Source organism: Silurus meridionalis, chromosome 12, assembly GCF_014805685.1.
Source record: "Silurus meridionalis isolate SWU-2019-XX chromosome 12, ASM1480568v1, whole genome shotgun sequence".
Taxonomy (NCBI): domain Eukaryota; kingdom Metazoa; phylum Chordata; class Actinopteri; order Siluriformes; family Siluridae; genus Silurus; species Silurus meridionalis.
The window spans coordinates 19,565,885-19,584,204 of record NC_060895.1 but is presented as its reverse complement, the minus strand read 5'-3'; positions in this window follow the sequence as shown (position 1 = coordinate 19,584,204).

The following is an 18,320-nucleotide window of genomic DNA, read 5'->3' as shown; positions in this document are numbered from 1 at the left end:
TCTGTGTGGAATTACTTATGTCTCCTCAAGTCCATACTGTGAGTGTGTAAACATATAGTTGAAGTTAGGGGTAGGGGTTGGTTAAGGAAAAGTCCACAGTGAAACCTGTTCATTATTCTAAAACCAAACCATAGATGTATAGGTCCAAGCAGGCAACAACTCCATCCACAACAGGGGAAAAGAACTTCTGCTCAAACACATGATGCACACCCAAAGCACAGGTTCCTAATTAAGCATCGGCTACAGCTGTTAGGTCATAGCATGTCACCAGCCCTACTAATTAACTGGTCAGTTTGTACTGCAGGTTGTAATCCTGTCTCACCCCAGGTGTTCCCAGCATAGACTTTGGATGCACTTTGGAATAGCCTTAAAGTCTGAAAGTTCTCCCACAAAGAAAAACAAACTTTGATTTTTGCCATTCATTTTATTTAAACAAGAAGGAAAAGTGGAAATTGTGGTTTGTGACACAACGGAATTCATAGTCAAAAAGTGCATCAAAGAGTCCTTGCTTAGCTAAAATGTTAACAGTAACCTTCTTTTGTTTGTTCATATTTCTATTTTAACCGCATTTTTAAATATCCCATGTCAGTCTGTCTTTCAATTGTCTGTTTATAAACTGAAATAGACTGTAAAAAAAAAAAAATATATATATATATATATATATATATATATATATATATATATATATATATATATATATATATATATATACAGTACAGACCAAAAGTTTGGACACACCTTCTCATTCAAATAGTTTTCTTTATTTTCATGACTATGAAAATTGTAGATTCACACTGAACGCATCAAAACTATGAATTAACACGTGGAATTATATACATAACAAAAAAGTGTGAAACAACTGAAAATATGTCATATTCTAGGTTCTTCAAAGTAGCCACCTTTTGCTTTGATTACTGCTTTGCACACTCCTGGCATTCTCTTGATCAGCTTCAAGAGGTAGTCACCTGAAATGGTCTTCCAACAGTCTTGAAGGAGTTCCCAGAGATGCTTAGCACTTGTTGGCCCTTTTGCCTTCACTCTGCGGTCCAGCTCACCCCTAAACCATCTCGATTGGGTTCAGGTCCGGTGACTGTGAAGGCCAGGTCATCTGGCGCAGCACCCCATCACTCTCCTTCTTGGTCAAATAGCCCCTGATGCCTTCAGTGTGACTCTACAATTTTCATAGTCATAAAATAAAGAAAACTCTTTGAATGAGAAGGTGTGTCCAAACTTTTGGTCTGTACTGTATATATATAATATATATATATATATATATTATTTTTTTTACAGTCTATTTCAGTTTATAAACAGATAATTGAAAGACAGACTGACATGGGATATTTAAAAATGCGTATATATATTGCCATTTTCAAGTAAACAGCAGTTTCACTACTGTAGCAAATCCTATGAATGCCACGAGAGATGGAATGACACGAACGCCAGCGTTTACTGACTCCAGCAGGCATTGACACACTCAGTGACTCCTTATTTATGTATTTATCTTTATTTAGCTTTGTAACAGCTGCAGCTCTCTGATATTAACATCAACAGCCTGCACACGTGCTCATTAAGTAGTGTGCATGTTGTGCAGTCAATAGAGATGGTGAAGTTTTACCTGTGCATTAATCCATTCCATGCCAGCTGGCTAACTGATACAGTAGCCTGAAACAACCTGTTTTTAGTATGTACAATATAAACATGTAGCAAGTATGAGCTCATTTACTTTTGGTGATGATTGGGTAATATATTTTTTTTACATACAATTGGAAAAAATAAATTAATTAATAAACATACTGCAGCTATTCACTATTAAATATTATATACAAAGTATATATATATATATATATATATATATATATATATATATATATATATATATATATATATATATATATATAAACGTTAATGAGCTAAATATGAAAAAAAATAACTGAGCCACGAGTAGTAGTACTGTCAGGGATCCACCAGCCACACCCTCTCTTGAGCCACACATTCCTCCTAGCAGCTCCCCGTCCTACTAATCATGCACACCTGACTCTCATCAGCTCACACTATATAAGCACACACTTCCAAACACTCCCCGTCCGTTCTACCGATTAGTCTGGAGAACATCACTGGACCTTCTGACTGCTCTTTCGATGGACTATCTCTTTGTGGATTGTCACCAAGGACTTATTTCACTGTGGTTCTATTCTGTGGATATATCTTATGAACTGCTCTTTGCCTGTGCCTTTAGTGATCCCGTGCTTACTGCTGGTTTGGTTTATCTACACTCCCTTCATCATTAAACACACCTTTGTTCTGTTGAACTTCGGCTTCTGCTCGTTCTTCCAGCCTGACAGAAAAACGGACCTTTTACCGACCGGGGAATAAGGTGGTGGTAGCTCAGTGGTTAAGGCATTAAGGCATTTGACTTTGGATCGGAAGGTCACAGGTTCAAATCCCACCATCACCAAGCTGCCACTGCTGGGCCCTTGAGCAAAAGCCCTAAGACCACCCCCCGCTCAGTTGTAAGTCACTCTGGATAAGGGCGTCTGCCAAATGCTGCAAATGTAAATAAGGAAACCGAACAGCGTTACCTCGTTATGGATTGCCAGTCCGATGACTCTGATGATCCTGTAAGAGAGCTAACCGAGGCAATCCGCGAAGCTTTTACGTCGGCCGCTTCCAGCCTAGCTGCACCACCGCTCGGAAGCCCGATGGCTCTCTCGGCTGTTTTTTCCGGAAACGCGGCAAAGTGTCGTGGCTTCCTGCTTCAGGTATCATTGTACATCGAAATGCAACCCCAGCGATTTCCCTCGGAGCGAGCCCGGGTTGCATTTTTGATCTCGCTGCTCACCGGATGTGCATTGGCTTGGGCGAGAGCGCTCTGGAGTGCAGAGAGCCCAGCGATTGCGTCATATGCCACGTTCACAGCGCACTTCACGGAAGTCTTCTGCACAAGCACCGGTAATACTTCCATGGCCGACCAACTCCTCGAACTCCGCCAGGGGGCGGATAGCGTCGCGGATTACAGCCTCCGTTTTCGCACGCTGGCGGCACAAGGCAGCACTGCTTGGGACATAAAGAAGAGGTTTAAATCAGGAGCTTCAATTAGCAATGGCGACTTACGATGACACCCTGGGATTGGAGTCGTTCATACAAAGATCGATTCGCATCTCCCAACGCTTGACTGCCTGCCGCACTCCTGAAGTAGAAACCTCCCAAGCCTCTGTTGCCCAGTGCCCAACGCGTTCTCCGCGTCGGATGGTGAGTGCTGTAGACTTTCTCTCTGACATCTCGCATTTACCCAAGCTACCCATATCCCTGATAACTCCTTCTCTCACACTCTCTGTCTCCGCCCTAGTCAACTCCGGCTCCACAGGGAACTTCATTTCCCAGGTGTGCCTAGACCGCCTCCAGCTACGCCGTGAGAGGGGGACTCATGAGCTAGCTGTCCACACCATTCAGGGACGCCCATTGGGAAGGGGCTGGATCAGATACTGCTCACCCACCATCACACTCCAGGTTGGGGTGCTACATCAGGAGGAGATACGGGTCTTGGTGCTGGAGAACTCCACCGCTGAAATCATACTGGGTCGTCCCTGGTTCACTAAACATTCCCCCAGGTGTTCCTGGGACCCATGTGACATCCTCGAGTGGAGCCCCGAGTGCCTGAAGTACTGTTTACAACCGCTTCCCGTGCCTCGCCGGAGACCAATGATTCTGGCAGCCACTCAGGTGGAGGGCACTCAACAGGTGGAGATCCCGGCAGAATATCGGGAGTACAGAGACGTCTTCAGCAAACAGGCTGCCACCAAGTTGCCACCCCACCGGCCGTGGGACTGTGCTATCGACCTGATGCCTGAGGCCAAACTACCCAAGGGTCGGATCTATCCCTTATCAGCTCCAGAACACCAAGCGATGGAACGCTACATCCGTCAGGCCCTCCTACAGGGTTTCATCACCCCATCCTCATCTCTTGCAGCCTTCAGCTTCTTCTTTGTGGGCAAGAAGGATGGGGGACTCTGGCCCTGTATTAATTACCGAGGCTTGAACGCACAAATCTCTCCACTACCGTACCCGCTCCCCCTGGTTCCTGCTGCCCTGGAGGAATTACTAGTGGAAAACGGCGTTCATCACCCCCTCGGGTCACTATGAGTACCAGGTGATGCCGTGCGGCCTGTCAATCTCTCTGGCGGTGTTTCAACACTTTATGAATGAGATCTTCCGACCCTTCCTCCACCAGTTTGTGAACGTCTACATCGACGACATTTTGATTTACTCCCGGACGCCACATGAACATCACAACCACGTTATCCGGGTTCTAGAGGTGCTCCGGGAGCACCAACTCTACCTCAACCTCCCCAAATGCGAGTTTCACTGCTCGGAGTTGCAGTTCCTGGGGTACAACATCAGTGAAGCCCGCATCCAGATGGACGAGAGGAAGGTGGCGGCGGTGAAGGAATGGCCAGTCCCTAAAACAATAAAGGAGTTGCAGAGTTTCCCGGGGTTCGCAAATTTCTACCGCCGGTTCATCTGTGGCTATAGCCAGGTCTCCGCTCCACTTACTTCGCTCCTCAGGGGGAATGCCGAGTCCCTCATGTGGGACACCGACGCACAGGAGGTGTTTGAGGAACTCCGGCAGAGGTTCTGTGTCGCTCCCCTCCTCCATCATCCCGATCCCCAGGTCCCATTCATGGTGGAGGTAGATGCGTCTTCTACAGGCATAGGGGCTACCCTTTCCCAGCTGTCGGGGAATCTGCCCCGGCTCTACCCTTGTGCCTACTTCTCCAAGAAGATGTCGTCGGCGGAACAAAACTATGACATCGGCAACCGGGAACTTCTCGCCATCAAACTGGCCCTGGAGGAGTGGAGGCACTGGCTTGAGGGGGCTACACACCCATTCACCGTCATTACCGACCACAAGAACCTCCAGTATCTCCATGAGGCAAAGAGACTGAACCCCTGGCAGGCAAGATGGGCCCTCTTCTTCACACACTTCCACTTCCAGATCACCTATCGGCTGGGTTCAAAGAATGGCAAGGCAGACGCCCTATCTTGCCCGTACAGCCCAGAGGAGCCTACCGACCCTGTACCCATCTTTCCCCCCCAGTTAATCGTCTGCCCCATTGTCTGGGATCTCGATGAGGAGATCTGTCGTGCCACCCAGAGGGACGAACCTACATTCCGCCTGAGTGTCAGCCTAACCTGTTGAAGGCGGTACATGAGGTCCCCGGTTCAGGACACCCAGGCAGACGACGAACCCTCAGCTTAGTACAAGCCTGATACTGGTGGCCGGGCATGGCCGCTGAGATGGCCACCCTCGTCCACGGATGCAGTGCTTGCGCCATGGTCAAGACCCCTCGGCACCTGCCCGTGGGCAAGCTAGTCCCCGTACCCATTCCACGACGACCCTGGTCCCACATCGGTGTCGACACACCTGTGTCCTTGTGGCTGTGGACCGGTTCTCCAAGGCATGTCGTTTTATCACTCTTCGAGGCCTCCCTACCGCCTTGGAGATGGACCTACCTCCCCGGTACCGCATTCACCCCGCTTTCCACGTGTCTCTCCTAAAGCCTTATGTTCCGCCGGCGTTAGGGGATCCAGATGAGACATCGGAGTCACCGCCTCTGGAGATCCTGGACCAGCCCTCGGTCTATTTGGTACGGGAGGTGTTGGACTCCCGTCGTCGAGCTGGCGGTCTGGAATACCTGGTGGACTGGGAGGGTTACAACCCGGAGGAGCGGTCGTGGGTGGCCCGGCAGAACATCCTTGACCCGGCGCTCCTCGAGGAGTGTCATGCGTCTTATCCGCTACGGCCGGCGCCCTGGGGCCGGGGCCAACCCAGGCGGCAGGTCTGGGCGTCGAGAGCCGCCCCTGGGGGAGGGGGTACTGTCAGGGATCACAGTACCTTATGAACTGCTCTTTGCCTATGCCTTCAGTGATCCCGTGCTTACTGCTGGTTTGGTTTATCTACACTCCCTTCATCATTAAACACACCTTTGTTCTGCTCGTTCTTCCAGCCTGACAAGTATCCTCTCTGTATGCATTGCATCTTTTATTTTTGTTATGATAACAGCTTCTACCTGAGAGCAACAAATTAATTTTCAATTAATAGAATAGAAAAATTCAATTACATTGTATTTGTATAGCATTTTTAACAATGGACATTCCCAAAGCAGGTTTACAAAAATAAGTTAGTTATAAAATTTGCATATGTCAGCACCCAAACGTTTATCCCTATAGAGCAAGCAAGTGGGACAGCTTTGGGAAAGTGGCATGAAAGCATACCTTAAATGGTATGAGGAAGAAACCTTAAAAGGAACCAGACTTTAAAGGAAATCCCTTCCTCACCTGAATGGCATCAATTTTCAGTTTTATTGTTGTTGAGGTGTCGCTGATGGGTGCTTAAATACGTAACTAATCATCCCAATTGTATTTCTAAGCCTTTGGAGCAGGCTGGTTGTATTAATTAGAGTCCAGATTCATCCTGATAGCTTTTGAGTTGCTCAGATACTTCATGAATCTTTAAGTTGTTCATGTAGAACCGTTTTCAACTGCACAGAGTGGTCTCCATTTAAACAGAATTCCATCCAAAGAACAGGGTATCAAGTTTAAATCTGGCAATCAGGAAAGATTAAAGAGACAGGATCACTGGTCATGTCCGGATCCTGTTGGTTTATTTTGTTTCAAACTTTTCTTAAGAGCATACTTAGCTATTTTAGCAAAAATGTAGTTAAGCTGTTGCTAGCTACTTTGACTTGTAGGTTTTAGCCCGAATAAATAAATAAATAAATAAATAAATAAATAAATAAATAAATAAATAAAGATTTGGGATACTTGTAACTTTTGACTTAGTTACACCTTACTCAATTCCTTTAATAAGAAATAAAACTAATACATAACCAGGCCTATTGTGTAAAAAAAATACAGGGACAGTAAGAATACTCTTAAGTATTATGTTCCTATTAAACCACACCAATTTTTCAACACCTTTTTTTTTCTTTTATTTGCACAGCTTTTCAACTGACTATTACAAACTGCTAACTGTCAGATAAGGTAGGCGGAAACAGTTGCAAATGCAGCAAGAGGTAAATGCACAAACAAACCAAAATAATGAGGCAAACCATAAAGTAATCCATTAAAAGATAAAGGTGCAAAAGATCAGGCGATGTGCAAACCACCCAAAATGGGCAAATAGAAAATACATAACCCAGATAAACAGCTTGATAAGCTCAAGTGCAAACACACCGAGCATCCTATTTACAACTGTTGTTGTGCCTATGATCTTTTATGTAGGTGTAGGTGTAATTAAGAACAGGTGTGTGTATATATGTGTGTGTTTAATATTCCAGAGCCAGTAAAGCTGTGGGGTGTTGGGAATTGTAGTCAATGGTGGCCATGATTTTAGCCCATGATGTTCTGGTAGAGAGACTCCTTTTAAAAATACTAAATAAATATCTCCACACATTTATATTTATACATTTTTATCTAATCAATGTTAATTGTTATTGAAGGAATAAATGCATAAAACACTGTAAAATAGGAGTTTATAATTACCAAAGGTATTCAATAAGCTTTGATTCCCGAAGACAATAATTTTTTTGTTGAGAATCAGACTCATATCACACTTTTTTACATAACTTATATGTTTAATTAATAGCATCATGTACCAAGTGAAAATCAGATGCAAGTAAAGGAATTATTAAATCAATAACAAAATGAACACAGAAACAAAGACCAAAAAATCTGTAACATGGAACAAGGGTTAGAATACCGAGCATGGACAGACAATCACACTGTCTGGCAGACATTTATTTAGTCAATCCTATTTGTCAATAGGTTTTTATTAGGTAAAGATGCAGATCTAGAGGGATCATGGATTTAAAGTGTTTGGGTGACTTGGAATATTTCTTTGCTGTCTTACTCCCACTCTTATACATTCACTCAGGTTTGTTAAAGGTGGTGTATTGGGTTGTCTCTCATTCCAGAGATTTCTCATGTCTGCTCCTGAGGTAACAGTGACCAGTGTTCTTGTCCCATTCCGCTCTTCGGATCTGCCTGATTCATCCTGACGCCCTATCTCTGGATCGAGTTCTTTTCAATTGGAAACACTTTGTGCAGCTTGGATGGATGACATCAACAATCTAAAGATTCATGAAGTTCCCTTTGGAGTCTGGTTCCTCGCAAGGTTTCTTCCTCATGCTTCTGAAGGGAGTTTTTCCTTGCCACAGTCGTCACTGGGTCACTCATTAGGGATAAGCTTAGAATTGTAATACAATTCTAGGCACTTTTTAAACAACTTTATAACTGCTTTATTTTTGTTAACTTGCTTTGAGTAATAAAAAAGAATTGACTTGAATTGAATCACCACAGAGAGATGATATGCATGTGGTAATTAACAGACAGCATGATTCGGGTGCACAACCAAACGTGGTTTGGCACAGTAGCTGATGGAAAATGCATTTTTATGGGAAAACCCTGACAAATAGCATTAAGTATATATTAGTATAGTGGTAAATACAGTACTCCACCAGTCAGTGTATTATGTCAGATTGAGACACATGCCCTAGTGTGTGCTGAGTAGTACATGCTTTTTTATAAAGCATAAAGAAAAATATTTACAGGTGAATCTTAAATCTTTGTGTTTTTTCTTTTTCTTCTGTGTTTTCAGTTTCTGTGGCTGATGTTTAACCTTGTTACTAAGGACTTTTTTTTTTTTTTCTTCAGGCATGTGTCACCAATACACTACCACAAAGACATTAATGGACTATGAAGAACATTTTAACTTATCACTGTCTGCCTTGAGCTGGCACATGCCAAATATGTGCGTGTTGTGTGCACTGAAATATGCTCCAACTCGCCCAATGTTGACACACAATGGTGGATATTCATGCGGCTACAGTCGAGTCGGGGGTGGTTCTAAAACTCTTCAGGCTGGGTCACATTCCCACCAATGACCCATGTGCTCTGCAAGAGTCTTGTTTGTATTTGCAGAATTTCACAGAAATGTTTGTTTCGAGACATTTCAAAAGGCTCCTTTTTTCCTTCACACTTAGAATATGATATACGATATAAGCCGAAACTTTAATTTCCTTACAGAGACTACGATTTAATTTTCTCAAAGATATAATTTAATTATACCATCTAATCTCATTGCCAGTGGTTTAAGTGACGAATCACTAGAAACACCAGTGGGAATGAAGTAATCCATAGAAGGAGGACTTCTGCTGTCGACAACATCTTTATATATAAGCATTTCACAGAGCACAGGACAATGCATGGACTTCACTTACATGCACTTTCAAAAAACAGTGTTTTTAGATAAGCAATAAACATAGTTATCCCACCTTAGTGTATCTAAGTAAAATAGGTTCCTACTGTATTTTTTTTCCCAGTCTTTTTGATCAGGTGCCACAGTGGCACAACAGCTACTGTTTCCAAGGCAGCACAACAGAAGCACTGTCAGCTGTTTGGCCCTGAGCTTAGATTACTGTCTGTGAGTAGCTTCACAGGTTCTCCCAGTGTCCATGTGTACAATGTTCTTGTAATTAAAATGCCCCTAGGTTTGCATGTTTATTCATGCTCTGTAATGGACTGGCACCCCCATCATTGTGTATTGGCACTTCACACCTAGTATAGATAGCTCTACACCCACCACACCCCTGTACGGGTGGCCACGAATAGTGGAAGATTCAATGCTTTAATAGTAGTAGTCTGATTTGACTACCAATCTCAGTCAAATCTTTGGATAGGTGTTATGATACAAGGATCATGCCATTTTGGTTATATTGGGGTGCTCAATGTCTGATTTCACATAGAACTATCGGTTTTCTCCCAATAAGTTAATACACAGCTTATTACGATAATGCTATAAATAAAAATTTTGAAACGGAAAAAGATTTTAATAAATATATTTTAGGTGCGTGAATAAATCTAACCACCCCATGACAGACTGACTTTCTACGATCTGTGAGCATCTTGGCGGCATTGATTTGAATAGTAAATAATGTCTGAGAGATTGCTTGCACAGGCAATTTATCCAATTTAGTTTGATTTGCCTATATGCGAAATGAAAATCCTGTCTGCAGTGTGGCCTTTCTACAGTTTTTGTTGTTGTTGTTATTTTCAGGTTTTTTGATCCAAAATATTTAGACTATATTTTATATACATTTTTCTCTATATGTTTGAGTGATGTTTTGTACATTATGGCTTTAAAATGTTATGAGATATCGCACAACATATACATGATTAAACTAATAGTCGACTATAGGCAAGACTTGACAATTCTAACTTATGTAAATCCTTAGACAGGGTCATCCCTTCAACACTTAGAAGCCTATATCTGTCACATGCACATTATAGCAAAATAATTTGCTTTACTCTACAGTACATAACTCAGTTTGATGGAAAGCTGGGGTCAGAGAGGAGATATATATACTCACACAAAAAAAATACTCGCTGGGGTAACGTTCTCTGACCCCTCACGAGTAACAAAAAATCGCGACGTTTTGACTCTCTCCTTTTGATGGTTACTTTTTCACGAGCCAGAAAGGTATTTGTGTGATTTGTCCTTTAAGTGTCTATGTACAGTATGGTGTGGCATAAAGTGACACTGTGCTGTGCAAGTCCAGAGTTAAAGTGACAGTCCAGAGTTAAGGTGTCATATAAATAGTGCAAAAATAGTGTGCAGAAATAATTATGCACTGAAGGAACAGTGAGACAGAGAGAGAAGTTCAGGTGCTAGTTCCTGGGTGTTTCCTGGTTTAAACTTCGAATGGCCTGCGGGAAGAAGCTCCTCCCTATTCTCTCTAAGTTTGCTTTCAAGGTGCGGAAGCACTTCCCTGAACATAACAGAGAAAAGAGTCCATTGTTGGGATGGCTGAGGTCCTTCACAATCTTTCAGCTGAATGCACCACCCTCTGGAGAGCTCGTCTGTCCTGCATGGTGCTGTTGCCGAACCAGGAAGTGATGCTTCACCTCAGAAGGCTCTCAATGGTGCAAGTGGAAAAAATCCTTATCACCTAAGAGGGTAGATTAAAGTCCCTTAGGCATCTCAGATGGTACAGACCCTGCTGGGCCTTCTCACCAGGGTGTTAATGTGACAGGACTAAGACAGGTCCTGTGTAATGGGCCTACAGGTACACCTAGGTACCGGAAACAGTCCACTTTTTCCACTGGGGTCACTTTGATGTTTGCTTCGTGCGGAAGTCCACTATCAACTCCGTAGTCTTGCTGGCATTCAGAAGAAGATTGTTCTCCTGCCACCATCTCTCCAGGTTTTAATCTCCTGTAGGTAGGTCTCGTCGGCCTACCTCGAATCCCCTTGAATCCCCAAATGTTTGATCGGTAACCCAGAGCCATAATATTTGGACTACACTGTGCCCTAAAGAATTTGTTAATGTCTTTATTCGTTTTGATTTTCTACAAAAAAATTATTCATGAAAGGTTATCAACCATGGCATTTACATCGAGGATGTCAAAAATGGCACTGCATTCAAATTCAAATTAAATTTTTATTTGTCACATACACATTCATACAGAGTACAACATGCTGTGAAATGCTTTTTCCGACTTTCCAACATTTAAACATGAAAAATAGAAATAGAATATAGAGGGGGGAAAAAATAAGGTATATAAGAAAAAAATAAAATAAAATAAAATACAATTATATATATATATATATATATATATATATATATATATATATATATATATATATATATATATATGTGAATTTCAGAAAGGGATGGATAAGTATGATTTGTAAATTCACTCCAGAGATGCATAACAATCCTGCATAACAGGGAAGAAATCAACTCTTTCCAAAGAAAAAAGTCCGAGGACAAGAGGTCTTGGGGATTTAAATAATGTTTGATGCTATGGTTTGAAAAGAATACAAGTTATTTTTCATCTTGCCTCAATTTGAAAAATGCCCTTGAAACTTTTTGCAGACGACAGCAGAATTTGTTGGGCAAAACACTGTTCTTTTGCTTCACTTCATTCTGCTTAGAAGAGAGGTGGAATCCGGTCCAAGTATGGATCTTAGAAGTGAAGGAAGCTGAGGCTTTTAACACACCGCTACCCTAGAAGAAGTGTAATTCATTTCTATTACCAGAAGTGACATTGTGAAAGTTTGAATGCTTTACTAGTTCACTTTGGTTTCACAGCGAATAAGGATCTAAGCTAATTATTTATGGAACTAATAGTTTAAGCAATGACTTCTACTGCTCATTATTGGCTTTCAGTACATTTGATTCTGCTAAACAAGTTTAAATCGGATAGATCAGTTTGGACATCTCATCGACAATAAAAAAAAAAGATGGCATTGACTTTCGTTTAGTATTTGCGCACTAAGGGCCACAATAACGATTCATCATGGCCATTAGACAGTGAACATACAGGTAGCTCTGTTTCATTCTTACAAGCTAGTATGTGAAATAGCACAGAACTCAAGATAAATCAATGTTAACAGCAGTGCTGATCATCCAATCCTGATTTCCAAAGTTATTCAACAGATTCACAGCTAGTATATTGACCTATTTTCTGCATCTCATGATGACACCTTACATACAAATGTGAAAATTACAGTAGATGCAAGACCTGTGATTGCAAATTAGCGTTTCAACAATAGTAAACTACAACGAGACCACAAGCAGCAACGTGTTTTTTTTGCCTAGAGTGATACGAAATTTTTTCACCAGTATGAAGTAAAAAGAGGATTGATTGATTCTTGAGGTACATGTAGTCACTTGTTCAACTTATTAAGTTTGAACTATTAGGTTTGCTTTGCTGTATTACTGCATTTCATTGCTGTGTACCTCTACTATGCAAGGACAATAAAGTTGTATCTATCCATCTGTATTTACTAAGCCAAAAGCGTCTAATTTCCTTTTGCACGTAACCCTTTTAGTTTTAGCATTTTCTGAAATGGTAGTTACTAAAGTACTATACGTGAAAAGAAAAAGTCACTAAGGGTCCTCCAACTGTACTTGGAATATAAATAATATTCAAATCTTATTCAAATATCTAAAGCTAGAAAATCTGGCAATTTGCTATAGAAAACAAGTCATCATTATCATCCATGTGAATTTCCCTAGTCAAAATTCCTGAGGTAAATATCATTAAACTGAAACGTGACTGATTGTTGTCAGTAAAGGTGTATTTGTGCACCATGTTTAATTTTACAGCTGCTATTTGTACCGTTATGTGAATTAGGCTTATGTCAATTACACTATGGCACATAATATAGTTTTTACACTCACGTTTACTAACGTGGCTTTTCTTCTTATTAGGCTAAAATCCTAGAAATATTGATAATCGAATAATACAAATAATAATAATAGTAATGTATCGTGTTTTGTTGGTGAATACTATTTATTTTTTATTTTATTAAAATAGATGAAGCTAGCTGAAGACCATATAGTGCCAGATGTCATGGTAAGGTCTTGTTAATTGAAATTTGGAACTGAATTTTAGTCAATTCTTTTCATAGCCATTGTTGAAAGAGCACTTTTGTTCTCTGCTATGAGATTTCATTTAAATCCATCAATATTTATCCAGTCTAATTACACAATGCAATAGAAGTCTTGGGAAAATAAACCCTCGTCTTATATTAACCCTTGTGTGCTTGGAATTTTGGTCTAAGTCCCAAAATAAATACATAAGAAATGTACAAAAGAGGAATATTAATTATGGCTCACAAGATATGAGCTGCTTAATTAACTCATGCAAACAAATCTGGTTTAAAAAATTGTCTGGTATATAATAAAGCCCTTTGGATGTTTGCATTGAACATTGAGGCTTTAAACAGCAGAACAACAACTTTATCTTCAATTATGAACCACCACATTGAGGCACTCGGCCATTTATATATAATGTCCTAGAAAACAGACAAAGAGAGAGACCTGAGTGGGATGGTTTGAAGGCTTATGGACAGACAGTTTAGCACATTAGTGTCTTTCTCAGTAGGCACATCAGGCTTCATATATGACTCGATTTGAATTCTGTCAATCACAATGACATGCACATAGTGACTCAGTAATGAATAAAAACACCAGGCAGGCAGAATAATAAATTAGGAATAACGGCAGGTGTAATATATAAACAGTGACATGCAATGTTGCCAGGAGCACTTTCTGATCTAACGCATCTCGACATGAGCAGGTTTTTGTTCCATTCATTATGTTGCAGAAATGACTAAAGGCAAAACACCAGTATAACAAGCTTCTCAACACAGCTGGCTCCTCTGCTCATTTTAATTGCCAGTGCTGTGTTTTATTTCAGAACTAGTTCAATCATAAGTAGTATATTAAGTATGAGAATGAGATGTTAATGTAACATTTATTATCTTAGGAACTAAAAGTATTCCAGATTATTGAATATTTCAAATAAAAAATAATATAAATATAATATATATTATATAATGTTTAGATGATATATTATACAGTATGTGTGTGCCTTTCCAAATCATGTCTAATCAATATATTTTTCTAGAAGGTGTAGAATCTTCTTTTTACGGCTGCTCCCATTAGGGGTCGCCATAGTGGATCATCCATCTCCATACTACTCTGTCCTCTACATCTCCGTCTTTCAAATCAACTACCTGCATGTCTTCTTTCACCACATCCATGAACCTCCTCCTTGGCCTACCTCCCTTTCTTCTTCCTGGTGGCGCCATCCTCAGCATTCTTCTACCGATATACCCAATGTCCTCCTCTGCACATGTCCACACTGCTCAATCAGTCCTCTTTCAATTTGTCTCCAAAACGGCCTACATCTGCTGTCCCTCTAATAAATTGATTTTTTAATCCTGTCCATCCATGATACTTCCAATGAAAATCTCAGCATCTTCAACTCTTACAACTCTAGCTCCACCTCATTTTTTTTTTTTTATAACACCACTGTTCCTAATCTACACAATATAGCCTGTCTCACCGCAGTCCTTCAGGATCCTCTCAACCTGCTCCCTACTCTCACCACAGATCACAATATCATTTGCAAACGTCATAGTCCATGGAGACTCAAACAATAACAACTCCTCACTCTGCACCCTTTCATAAGCTTTCTCTAAATCCACAAACACACAATGCAAGTCCTTCTGACCTTCTCTTTACTTCATCATCATTCTCAACCTTTGTCCGACTTTCCACTCTTCATCCTCTTAATCGCGGGTCTCACTTCCTTCTTACTAATCCTATCCACTTCCTGCTTCTGCATCATCCACCCTTCTCATTAGTCAACACATTTCCATCTCCATCCTTTATTTCTCTAACTTGCAGCACATCCTTCCCAGCTCGGTCCCTCTGCCTGGCCAATCGGTACAAATCCTTTTCTCCTTCCTTAGTGTCCAACCTCTCATACAGCTTCTCATATGCCTTTTCCTTTGCTTTTGCCACATCCCTCTTCACCTGCTGCCGCATCTCCTTTTATTCCTGCCTACTTTTCTCATCTCTTTGTTGATCCCAATTCTGTTTTGCCAAACTCTTCCTCCCTATGCTTTGTCTTCCTTTCTCTTTCCAGATGTCACACCTAGTACCTGTCTAGCTGTCTCCCTTATCACTTCTGCAGTAGTTGCCCTATCATACAGCACCTCTTCACCACCACCGATCTCCTGTCGAACCGCTTTCATTCCCACACTACAGTCTTCCTCGTTCAGTTTCCACCATCTTATTTTTTTTTTCAATCTTTACTCTCCTCTTTTTCTTCTTTACCTGCAAGCTATCCTAGAGACCACTCTATGCTGTCTAGATACACATTGTCTCCTCCCAACACCTAACAGTCTCCAATCTCTTTCAGGTTGCATCTCCTGCATAGCATATAGTCCACCTGTGTGCACCTTCCTTCACTGTTTATGTCACCCTATGCTCCTTCTTCCTAAAATAAGTACTCACCACTGCCATTTCCCACCCTTCTATTAAAATATACCACTATCTGCCCTTCCACATTCCTCTCCTTAAAGCCATACCTACCCATCACCTCCTCATCACGTCTGTTACCTTTACCAACATGGCCATTGAAGTCTGCCCAATCACCAATCTTTCTTTCCTTTCTCCACCACTTCATTTAACTCACTCCAGAATTTTTCCTACTCCTCTATCTGACAACCCACTTGCGGAACATAGCAAATGATAACATTCATCATCACTCTTTCAAACTACAGCTTCGCATTCATCACCCTATCAGAAACTCTCTTCACCTCCACCTTACTGTACTCTTCCTTCAGAATCACCCCTACACCATTTCTCTTTCCATCCACACCATGAAAGAACAGTTTAAACCCACCTCCAATGTTCCTGGCCTTACTCCCTTTCCACTTGGTTTACTGAACACACAAGATATCTACCTTTCTCCTCTCCATCATATCAGCTAATGCTCTCCCTTTACCAGTCATGGTACCAACATTTAAAGTACCCACCCAAACCTCCAATCTCCTACACTTCTCCTTTTCCTGCTGTCTTTGTAGACGTCTTCAGTAGCCCAAATTCCACCGGTACCCTGTTGGCTAACAATACCTGTGGCATTTGTTGGTCACCCAGGCCTTGACCGATCTAGTCTGAAATTCAGGTTTGTATATGATCTTTGATTTGATAACGCAACCCTCCTCATTTATTCGGGCTTGGGACCTACACTAAAAGGGCACTGGCCTGTGCAACCCTAATGGCTTGGTCAGAAGTTGTAGAATAATCACAGCAAAGTGCAAGAGAAATGGAAGGCACCTGAGCATCTGAGGGTCTGAATACTTATGTTACTTATGTACATGTGATATTCAGATTTCAGTTGATAATTAAAAAAAAATTCTAGATATTTCAAGTATTCTATTTTCAATTTGTTATTATGGGGTATGGAGTGTAGATTAATGAAAAAAAGAAAATCAATTTCAGCAATCAGTCAATATATATATATATATATATATATATATATATATATATATATATATATATATATATATATATATATATATATATCATCTTAGCATCTTACTGAATTTGTTCTTCTAAACATGACTGTGATTTATTTCCACCAACACAATAAGATAAAAATGACCTTAGTTAATGAATCAAACCAGACATTTCACACCACTAATGCAATGATATTCTGATTTAAACATATAAACAATGATTGCAAGATGAACTTAGAATAGTCAAATTAATTTAGTTGTACTTTTGTATAATTTAGTAAAAATGAATTGACAATGTTTGCAGACCAAATGACTGGATTGTGAATATCACTTACTGAAATTATATGATATTTATTATTAATGAACTAAACTTTGTACTGTAGATGTAACAAACTCTTCTTTTCAGCACCCTAAGATAGGCAAATTCTGTTTGCACTTGTTTTTTATTCACCATGTGCATTTGTTTGTGCAATGTGGTTTTCTTTGATTTGATTTCGGTCCTATCTCTGTTCCTTTTATGTTATTAGTTTGTCTACTTATATCTCCCGTTGCCTAGTGTTAACGCAGTCTTATCGTCTCTTTAGGGTCTTTAGATCTCAGCTTTTTCTTCTTAGTAATGCCTTTGCGTGCTTTGAACTCTGATAATGGAATATCCTACTTTATTACCTGGGTTTTGAATCACAGATTAACCTTATATGATCTTTTGCTCTCTTGAGGTTCTACATGCATATTCTGAGATGCTTTTCTATTTAGCTGTTGTTAAGAGAGTTTATTTGAGAACTTTTTCTAAAGTATGATGTAAATATTATCCCAATGGTGTTGATCTGCCTGGTTTTATGCATTGCATTATCATGACCATTTGATTGACTGACTCGATAATCACATGCCTAAACAATACAGGTGTTTCTAACAAATTGTACAGAAACTGTATACCCCTGCAGACACTAATATTGGAAAAAACAAATGCAGGCGAAACGTACCTTCGTCCACTCTCCATTAGCATTGCATTCTTTTTAGCCCCTCCCGGACAGCTGTTCTGCACATCTGCTGCATACATCCCAATTAGCACTTGGTTTCAGTTGAGTGTTAAGCGACCATACGTATTTTTAAAGTCTGACTCATTGCTGCGGTTCCTGTTTACTGTGTTCGACCTGCCTGTATGATTAAAGCATTGCGCATTTACATTGTGGTGCATGCCTGGTTGTTACATTAAGCGTCTTTGACTGACTGCCAAAGCAAGCTTCCTCAGACAACAATGTCACAGTAAATCGCAAAGTACAACCTGACATAAAAATAGCCCGCTGTGTTACCTCGGAAAAACGTCCAAGGTAAAAGAGGAAAAAAACATAGAAATCGGTTTACACCCTTTCTGCAAATCTGTGTATGTAAAAAGTATTTAGCTTTACATTAGGCCTTTGTTCCAATACTGTATTAATAG